Genomic DNA, 11,197 nt, shown 5'->3' with positions numbered 1-11,197 from the left:
TTACTCATAAACACAGTTCTAAAATCAGAATTAATTTAAACTTTTGCGGAATAATTTAAAACTTCAAACATCACATTACAAACATTCATTTTTGTCTTAACATACAAATTGTCTTTTCATAACATAACATAAAATAGTTTTGACACTTCATCATGGATGCCAATCTCTTCCGTCCATGCCATGTGTCCCTCCTCAGGCCAGCTGCCTCAATCTATTTGCTTGCATGCATACTAAAAGTCAGCTACGCTGAGTGAGTTCTAGTTAATCATTTAGCATACAATACATTCATACCCTTACTCATACACATCCGAAGATACGTATTAATATGTTATTTACTCTTACTTCTTTCATACAAACTTTATATACATGCACTCGCGCTTACATAATTTCTTTCATAAGGCCTTGTAATTTACCATAGGCTATTCTATTTCTACCATCACATATATTATTAGGGTCTGTTCCCTTCTGTCTCAGATATTATCAGGGTCTGGTCCCTTCTGTCTCAGATATTATCAGGGTCTGGTCCCTTCTGTCTCAAATATTATTAGGGTCTGGTCCCTTTGTCTCCATAACCATACATGTCACGTCACTCGATCATACATTCATTTTCATTCATGCACACTATACATATCTTCTGGTCATGTATATACGTATATATACATATTCATTCGTATAAACATTCCGTAATAACATTCAATACTTAGTCATACATATAACATACACATATCATACACTTACCACTTAAGTTAAGTATATTAACAACTATCAAAAAGGAGTATGCACACAGCCCTAAAAACATAACGGATAAAGGGGCTAGAAACTCACCTGAAGTCGGTTTCTCTCGCCGTTAATAGTAATACCCTTCTTTAGCTGTGCACGGCTAACTGTATAACGCATTACGAGTGTCAAATATCCATTACTACTACTTCTTATATCTAAGTCAATGACACCCTCAACTAACGGGGGTCCGTGGGCAGCGCCCCTGGTAGCGGGGTCTAGGGGCGGCAGCCCCTAGCAGGGTCCAAGGGGCAGCACCCCTATTAATGAAAAATTTTATTTTCATTAATAGTCCTTTAACAAAAATACATCAGAAAATGAATTTTATAAAATTTCGCATGGAAGAATTTCGCTTCAAATGCATGGAATTTCGCTTTGCATGGAACTGTTTCGCTTCTCATCGCTGAGCGAAGCGAAATGACTGTTTCGCTTCTCATCGCTGAGCAAGCGAAATGACTGTTTCGCTTCTCATCCCTGAGCGAAGCGAAAGGCTTGTTTCTCTTCTCATCACTGAGCGAAGCGAAATGCCTGTTTCGCTTCTCATCGCTGAGCGAAGCGAAATGACTGTTTCGCTTCTCATGGCCGAGCGAAGCGAAATGCCTGCCTTTCTTCGCTTTTACCATTTTTAAGCCATTTTACTTCGTGGCTCTTCCTCAGGACCTGATTTTTACTCTTTCCCAACTTTTGACACATTTTGACCCCATGCACCTGATCCTGAACCCATCTCTCAAAGTCCAAACACCACCTTTTATCACAAAGTGCACCCGAGAGGTTATAACTTACCAAGTTTATATTTTTCTTATATTTTACAACCCAATCTATCAATATATCTGTTTGCATGACGATTCTAACCATAAAAATTAACCATTTAAACCGAAACCCACCTTTTGCTTTGGGTTCGAGTTCAGATCTGGTCAATACGTAGATTTGGACGTGATTCTTGTTGCTTGACGATGTTAAACACGAGATTCCACCCTTCTTTGGCTTGGATTTTAAATCCGAGTGCTAGAGAGAAAGTATGTGAGTGTTTCTTGAGTATGTGTGTGTTTGTGTGTTTGGATGAGAAAGGAAAAGAAAAGGAAGAAGTGGTTGGGTTATATATAGAGGGGGTTTCATGGGTCCCACCACCCATTCCCAATTCCTACTTCCCAAACACTTAACAAAAGACTACTTTAACGACACATACTGTTAACAAAACTTTCTGTTATTTATTTAACAAAAGTTGGATGTTACACTCGAATTGGAATAAAGTGAGCGGAGTTGGTTAATCGGTCAATAATAACCCAAATGCTATCATTTCCTTTTTGAGTAGTGGGTAGTTTCATTATAAATTCCATAGCAATGTCTTCCCATTTCCATATGGGAATCGGTGGTTGCTTGGGTAACCCAATGGGTTTTTTGATGTTCGGCTTTGACTTCAGAGCAAGTAAGACATTTCGAAACGTACGTTGCTACGTTTTTCTTCATACCCGGCCACCAAAAGGTAGAACGAAGATCGAAATAAATTTTATCCACACCGGGATGAACAGAATATTGTGACTTGTGAGCTTCGTCGAGTATGCAAGTACGAAGGTCATCGCGATCGGGAACCCATAAATGATTGAGATAATACAATAAGCCATCGGGTTTTGTTTCGAGTTGAAGCTCGGCTCCACATGACATTTTGTCGTGCATGTTGATTTAAAATATAATCTTGAAGAAAAATATGAGTTTTGGTGGCTAAAAACACACTTGTGTGTCTTAAGCGAGTGAACTCGGTTTAGTTCGGTTTTTGGTTCGGTCCTTGACTCGGAATAAGACCGGGGATGGTTACCACATACCCAATTAACATGGAACTTGTAAAATAACTTATAAATAATAATACTCAATTTTTACGTTCAAAAAGTTAACAATAAAGCTTTTAAATGAAAGTTCGGTTTTTGGTTCGGTTCTCAACTCGGGATGAAACCGAGGCTGGTCACCACATACCCAATACCATGTAACTTGACAAATATGAACAATAAACTAAAATATGCAGAAGTTAAGCAAGTATAACAAGTTATATGGTTAGATTTGTTAAATATATAAACAAGGACTACAAAGTCCTCCATGTAACCTTGCCTTACTAGCCCGACATTTCAACCGGCCGAGACCGGAGAAATGAAAGACCGAAGGTAAACAAGGAGTGTATATTATATGTATGTTGTAACATCAAGCTTTAAGTATCGAGAAGTTAGTTAAAATGAAAGATTAGCTTAGTTTGACCTTGAGAGTCAAACTATGAAGAACAACCTTAGAATTCAAGAATTTGAGAGAGAAATGAGGAAATGAGCAAGCACAAATGAAGAAGATGGGTGTGTATATATAGGGTAAGTTGAATGGGTCTTTCATAAAGGGTGTTTCATGAAAATGGGTTGGTTATACACCCAAGAAAGCACAAACTAGAAATAGGTCTTTCAAGTCTTCATTTTGGTAGTTTTAGTCCCTGGAGTTCGTTTTGAGCATTTCGAGGCATTTTAAGAACCGGAAAAGGGTGTTTTTTTTTTGTGATCCGACAACTATAAAAAAAATATGTAACATAAAATTCATCATTATGATAATATCGAAAGGTTCGGGATACAAAACGGGTCGGGTTTACATTAAGAATACAAGTATAAAATAACCCGAAATTGATAAATGTCACACATCATCATTAGCTAGTCCTCTAAACCAAATGACCACCAAAACTGAACAAGTACCAGAGAATGAAACTGCTGATATGAACATGACAAATGTTGAATCAGAAGTTTCAGCACAACAAATTGTTCAAACTACTTCTGTTGAAAGAAATCATCCTGCAGAAAACATAATTGGTGACCTGCATGAGAGAATGACAAGAAGTTCTTCTGAAATAGCAAACATCTGTCTTTATGCTTGCTTCATATCCCAGGTTGAGCCAAAGAACATAAATCAAGCCTTGAAAGATAACCGCTGGGTGGAAGCTATGCAGGAGGAGTTGGCTCAGTTCAGAGACTTACATGTTTGGGATTTGGTTGACAAACCCAGAGGAAAATATGCAATTGGCACCAAATGGGTTTTCAGGAACAAGAAGGATGAAAGAGGTATTGTCATCAAGAATAAGGCAAGGCTGGTGGCTCTAGGGTGCTTACAAGAGGAAGGAGTAGACTTTGAAGAAGTCTTTGCTCCAGTTGCAAGACTAGAAGCAATCAGAATCTTCCTAGCATATGCAACATCAATGAACATCAAAGTCTATCAATTGGATGTCAAGTCTGCATTTCTAAATGGAAATATTGTTGAAGAAGTTTATGTGACACAACCACCTAGATTTGAAGATCCAATCCATCCAAACAAGGTGTATAAGCTTAGTAAAGCTTTGTATGGATTACATCAAGCTACTAGAGCTTGGTATGATGAGCTGTCAAATCACCTGTTGGATAATGGATTTTGCCATTGAGCTATAGACAAGACTCTGTTTTACAAGAAATGGAAGAAAGATCTACTGCTTGTACAAGTGTATGTTGATGACATCATTTTTGGTTCTACAAATGAACAGATGTGTAAGAACTTTGAACAAGTGATGAAGTCAAATACAAGATGAGTTCTATGGGAGAAATGATTTTCTTCCTTGGACTTCATGTGCAGCAGAACGCAGATGGCATCTTCAAAAATCAAGCAAAATATATTTAAGACATTCTTAACAAATTCATGTGCTAGGATTTCAAGACTGTGTCGACACCAATGGACACACATGAGAAGATGGTATCTGATGAAAAAGGGGAGCCAGTGGACCAGCATGAGTATAGGGCCAAGTTAGGATCATTGATGTATCTAACATCATTTAGGCTAGATATTATGTTTGCTGTGTGTTTGTTTAAGATTTCAAGCCAATCCAAAGGACTCCCACATGTTGGCAGTAAAGAGGATATTCAAATATCTTAAAGGAAAACCAGACTTAGGGATTTGGTACCCAAAGAACCCCTCTTTTGACTTGATAGCCTATACAGATAGTGACTATTATGGCTGCAACATGAGTAGGAAATCAACTTCAGGATGCTGGCAGTTTCTTGGAAACAGGCTGGTGTCTTGGCAATGCAAGAAGCAGACTATAGTGTCCATCTCAACCGCTGAAGCTAAATACATTGTTGCATCTGCATGCTGTACACAGGTTTTATGGATACAAAATCAACTGCTGGACTATGGTCTGAATTTCTTATTTACTCCTATCTTATTGATAACACTGCTACCATGTTTATTGTTAAAGAATCCTGTTCATCACTCTAAGACTAAGCACATTGAAATTAGACATCACTTTATTAGGGACTGTAGTGTAAAAGACTTAATAGAAATGAAAAGGGTAGATACATCTGATAACTTGGGTGATCTGTTCACCAAACCGTTAGATAAAACCAGGTTTCATTTTCTGTTAAAATGCCTAGGTATGATAAATGCTAATGAAATCTAATTGATGATGTGTGCTTAAGTGAGATGCTTACTGACTATCTATACTACTCACTGTGAATGTTTGCATGATTTGTTGCTATGCTTGACTGATAATTTTTGATTGCATGAATCATGATTTGTGACTTGTTTGTGTGAAAGACATCATGCATTTAATGTTCATGTTCTCTGTTGTGCATAATTGATATATTTTGTAGGCTTAAGTATTTCGAGCATGGATCTGTTCTTGGTGCTGTGTTTGTTGCTCCTCGAGCACAAGCAATGCTTCTTGAAGAATTTTCTAACTATTTCGAGCACAAATGACATCTCTCAACTGCTCGAGCATAGACACTTGCTTTGGAAAACTTCCCAAGTACTTCGAGCACATGTCTATTTCTCGAGCACATCATTGAGAAAAATGAGACTAAGTCCTTCGAGCACATGCATTGTAATGATAAATTTCAAGTCAATCGAGCACACGTTTTGACATGATATATTTCAAGTTTGCTCGATAAGACTTGTGCGCTTGAATGAAAAATTCATCACGTCTGAATGAATTGTGTGAATCTATGTGCAAGTTTTGAAATGTTTGCAAGTCAACTGTTCTTAAAAGACAACATTGTTTTCAAATCATGCTTTACAATGAACTTTCTGAAGATATAGCTTTGAAACTTTGAAAATGTTTTTGACTTAGCAAAACTGTTTTTGGTGATCTCATAAGAGATATGATAAGGTTATTCAGTTACAAGCTTTATAGAAGCTTAAGAGTTTTTGGATAGAAATTGTATCCAACCTTTAGGAAATGATAGAAAACTGCTTAAGCCAACTAACACATGGATTATAAGTTTAAAAGGCTTGAAGCACAGTCATTGACATGGTATGGTAGCTTTCCATAATGTGTATTTGCCTATGTGATATAAACCTAAATCCTGCTAAGTCTGATGTGGTGAACCATTAGAAGATAAGGTATGCTCTCTAGTATATCTCTCCGAATGATAGGCAGAAAGGTAATTATCCAATCATACATGAGCCTGTTGGTGTTTTGGTCTTACAAAAACAAATTTACAAAGTATCTGAGCAGATATAAATATATTGCTATATAAAAGCTTATCAAAATAAAAGAAAGAAAAAGAAAAGTATTGAAAAGGAAAATGCATCAAAAAGAATATTTTATAAAGTATAAGTAATAAAATATGATGACTTAAGGGGCACCAAGAGAACTACAAGGGTGGGGTATACAAATAAGTCCTAAACACTCTGAATGTAAGGCATGTAAGTTCGGATGGCATGTAAGTCCAACGTTCAACCTCATAGTCTGATATACAAATATATATATATATATCAGACTATGAGGTTGAACGTTGGACTTACATGCCATCCGAACTTACATGCCTTATATATATACATACAAATAAACTGCTCATAGTACTTAAAAACAATTTTGACCAAGGCATCAGGGAGTTGAAGTCAAATTGGGGTGATTTGGAGAAAGCTAAATAAGCCTTGAGAAGAGATTAGAGACAACCTGAAAATATAATGATAACCATTCTTATCTTATGCCTTAATTGAAATTAACATATATCACAGAAGCATTGAAAATTATGCTAAGTATACCTGCTGTCAACCTGGCTTAAGTCAAAATAATACTGACCATGAAATGGTGTGAAATTGTTTAAACAGTATGATCCCATGTTGAGATCTTTCTATGAAAATAGCTTTCAAAGAACAATTAACTTAAATTTGATCTATTACTTCACCATAAACTGAATGCTTAAGTCGGCTCAGTGCCCAAATGATCACATTTTATGAGTTATTGCATATCGAGCAAAGTTTGTGTGTGAATATGTCTAGACTGCTAGACAAATGATTTGTTGGTGTTTGAAATCAATTCTGAAAAGCTTTTAAGTGTTTCGAGTACAGAATATTGCTTGTATGTGTGAATACACTGCTTTGAGTATGCTATATGACCTATTAAATTCATCTATGTATTTCGAGCATGCATTTCACTTTCGAGCATATGGTATGAACTGAAATTCATAATTAAGTGAATCGAGCATGCATCTTACTGTCGAGCACTTGCTATGATTTGATAATTGATGTTACGTGTTTCGATCATGATTGCATGTTAACTGCTTAGGCATCAGGATTCGAACTTGAGAGTTGGAAAGAGTTTGTTAAGTAGTTCGAGCAAGGCTAAGTGCTAGATAATGAAGGTCATGAGTTCGAGCCTAAGGAATTAAAGGATACATTCGATTTAAGTATTTCGAGCAAAGTTGTGTGCTAGATACTTAAGGTTGTGAGTTCGAGCATAAGAAATTGAAGGATAAATTTGAGTTAAGTATTTCGAGCAAAATTTGTGTGCTAGACTAGGCTAAATTGTTCGAGCACAAACAGGAAGGAAATAATCTGTTAAGTCTTTCGAGCAAGATTAGACAGTGAGTGTGTTTCGGGTATACATGACCAACTGAATATTGTTAAGTACCTTCGAGCACATTACATGTCATGAGCACACGAGCATGATCATTGAATATGAACTTCGTTGAGTATGACTCAGTACTCGAGCAAGTGTTGTATGTAATTTTTAAATTAACATTTGGCTTAAGGTATCGAGCACAGGTATATTCGAGCAAACTATCTCAAGTATACTAGCTCTTAAGCATCTTATACATAAGTATGTCGAGCATAAATTATGATGTCTATGAGTACAGTGGGAAACAACTGGTCTTTTGGTTGTATGCTCGAGCAAGGGAGGTACAATTAATTTGAATTAAATGACAACTGTCGTGCACTAGACGACAAATGGTACTGTACCAACCAAAGGTTAGGTATAAAAGGGGGTCTTAGAAATTTTTTCAACATTTTCATTTCCCTCTTTCAACCAGATTCCAAACCCTCTTGCTTGTGTATCCACTTCGTACTCAGACCATATATTTGTGCTTTATACTACTTCGATTACAGCCATTAGCTCTGTTTCGACTTTGGTAAGATATCGATACACGATTATCGTATCTCCGATTTCGGAATTAGGGTTTCTGATTGATTTTCTTACTGATTGATTGCTTATTTGTGCAGGTACGCATACTACTACGGAACAGGTTACTGAAGACACTATTCTTCTATAACTACCTTCGACTAACGTTTATGCATTTAAATGTACTGACTATTCTTCTATTTTGCAGAACTGATGGCCATGAAATTTGAAAAGAGGCATAATATGTGTGCTTAGTTGGAGTTAGACAATGACAACAGGGAATTGGAGCTCATGATCAATTTCCTACAAAATTTGATTCGGTCAAAGACGTCATTTAAAGTTGTGATCAAGAAAATTTCAGAGATAACGACTTATTATTCAACTGTTACAGAATCGGTCGTGCAGGTCAGTTTATCTTTTAATAGGATTGAAGTTCTGAAGCTTACAAAAATTGCTGATCTCATGGATTGGAAAGTTCGTTTTGAAGAATATATTGGTTTGGTTGATAAAGATTTGTTGATACCGATAAAAGAAAGTGCTTATTATGTTCCGAAGTTGGAAAAACTACTCCCTCGGGGTTTGCCAAAACAAGTTTCAGAGCCTTATTCTTGTGTACAAGCTGCGTATGAGTGTGCACATAAGGCATTTGATGTCAAATTGACAATATCATTTAATATATTATATGCAATCAATGAATCCAAAGGAGAACTCAAAAGATGCGATAATTCATATGAGATATGATTCTCTTGATCGACAATATGTTGTCGTTTATAAACGTCTTAAACCCGCGCTTGATACATTCAAGCACTTGCCTGATAAAAGTCTAATGGTGATGATTGAGAGATTTTTGGATCTGTTGAAGGCATTGGATGAAAACACAGCTCGCGTATCAGATGAAAAGATTAATGTGAGATTGTTTGACATTCCTTATGGTCAAGATTCAGGAGTTATTCTTGGAAAGATTGTTTCAGCATCATCATCTGAATCTTCTCAAACATCAGTGGTAACTGATGAGTTTCCTTTTTCATCAGTGGAATCTTTTGATTTTGAAGTTGACGAAGGGTAGTTAATGGATTTGAAGAAAGCTCGTGTTGATGAAGACCGGTCATTGCTTGCTGATGATATATCCAAGACCACTTCATCAATGAATGTGAATGATGATCCAAATGCGATGGAAATTATCATGCCTACCTAGGTGATTCTTCTTGATAATCTTTATGAATCTTATGATTGCGTGCCAACGTCACCTGAGGTATCTTCTAAATCATCTAAATCATTTGTTTGTGAATTTTGTGCTAAGAATTTAAATTAATCTGTTGTTGATGAAACTCAGATAATTGATTGTTCTCAGTGTGGTGAATACAAGTCAAAACTTGAATCAATTCGTCACCACAATGAGCAACTAGTATTTGATTTAACATGTATTACCGACAAGCACTGGAAAATGATATAAATCTAAATATAAGATCGAGGAATTGTCGAATAGCAATCATGATTTGAAAGCTGAGGTTGGGTGTAAATTAATAATCATTGAAAAACAGTTTCAAAAAATTTTGGAATTTAGAACCAAAATAACTGAGCTTGAAAATGAGGTGCCGGAGTTAAAGAATAAATTTAGAAATTCATCTTTTTGTTGGGTTTTAACAAGATTATCAAAGTGATAAAACCTTACTTTTACAAAAAACGCAGCGTATAAATGTTTTAAATCTTGTTAATTTTAGATGTATAAAACCAATTTTATACATGCAAAACCCAAGCCCGGATCCAAATACGAAATACATACTATCAAACACATGCATGTCACTATAAGTCCATCCATGTCAAACTACCTTTCAAGTAAACCCAAAAGAAAATGAAGGAGATGGTGAAAAGTAGGCAAGAACTTCAAGGTAGGAGTTCCTCAAGTTTGTATACCCTTCAAGCAAACACCTTGTAGCTAGAATTTTACACTCAAAATTTCTTCCTCCCTTTGGCTCCTCCTTTTGGCCGAAATTATTGAGAGAAAAATGGGGAGAGAAAGTTTTGTTACTTGAAAATATTATGAGAGAATGAAAGAGTTACTTGGTCTTTCAAAATGGCACCTCACAAGTCAACCATTCACAACCTTTGCATGTACCCACTAAGGGAAATATAACAATAAAATAATAAGAGAGTTATTATCATTTTATTTTTTATAACTTTCCATTAATGTGTTGTGTTATAAAACTTATTACACTTTGTTATAAGTATAACACAATATAGGTAACATACTAGGTAACATTATTCACATATTGTTATTTAACTATCTTAAATAACATTATGGAATGCACTCTCTCAAAACATAAATCATCCATATGATTTATTCATTTCACAAGTACATTATATTTAGAAACCCTTTCCAAATAACATAAGTGTCAATATTTATTTACTTATGATCATATCATATATAAACAAATATAATTGGTGTTTGTCTAGCTTGTTACTGGGTATGACCCGACTTGGATCATAACGTACTAGCCACATTAATAATAATATGTGTCTTGGGCAGACCGAGTCCAATAATCTCCCACTTGCACAAGATACATAGAAGATTGATGCAAGTAGCAAATACTGCCTAACTACGGTTTGCTACCCCTAATACGCATGAAGTGCCATTCAATAACATCATCCCCTTCAAGTCCCTTACTTGAAATGATTTAGGTGAATCTATCATTTATCCTTTTGTCTCAGATGTCATGTTAAATCCAGAGACATAGAGTGATCATTCTCTGTTGATTTAACTTTGCAGGCCTTAGACATCTTACTCTCAACGAATAAGAGGGACAAATCCCCTTTTGACTACATACGTCTTTCACAATCACTTAGTACCATACCTGATCTTAGACTTATGTACCGTCATGTTTCAGTGCAGCGAAGAACTAAGTCAAAGCATAATACTTTGTGAATATCAAGACCCAATATGTATCTCAGGTCGGAGGATACTATGATATTCACCTTTCCTCAAATTTACTTATGATTAATCACAAAGATTCCGTGTAGTAACATTTGAGAGCG

Source organism: Bidens hawaiensis, unplaced genomic scaffold (assembly GCF_021521415.1).
Source record: "Bidens hawaiensis isolate Kalapana, Puna unplaced genomic scaffold, B.hawaiensis_p1.1 tig00008505_1, whole genome shotgun sequence".
Classification (NCBI taxonomy): domain Eukaryota; kingdom Viridiplantae; phylum Streptophyta; class Magnoliopsida; order Asterales; family Asteraceae; genus Bidens; species Bidens hawaiensis.
Note: the sequence above shows the minus strand (reverse complement) of the source record.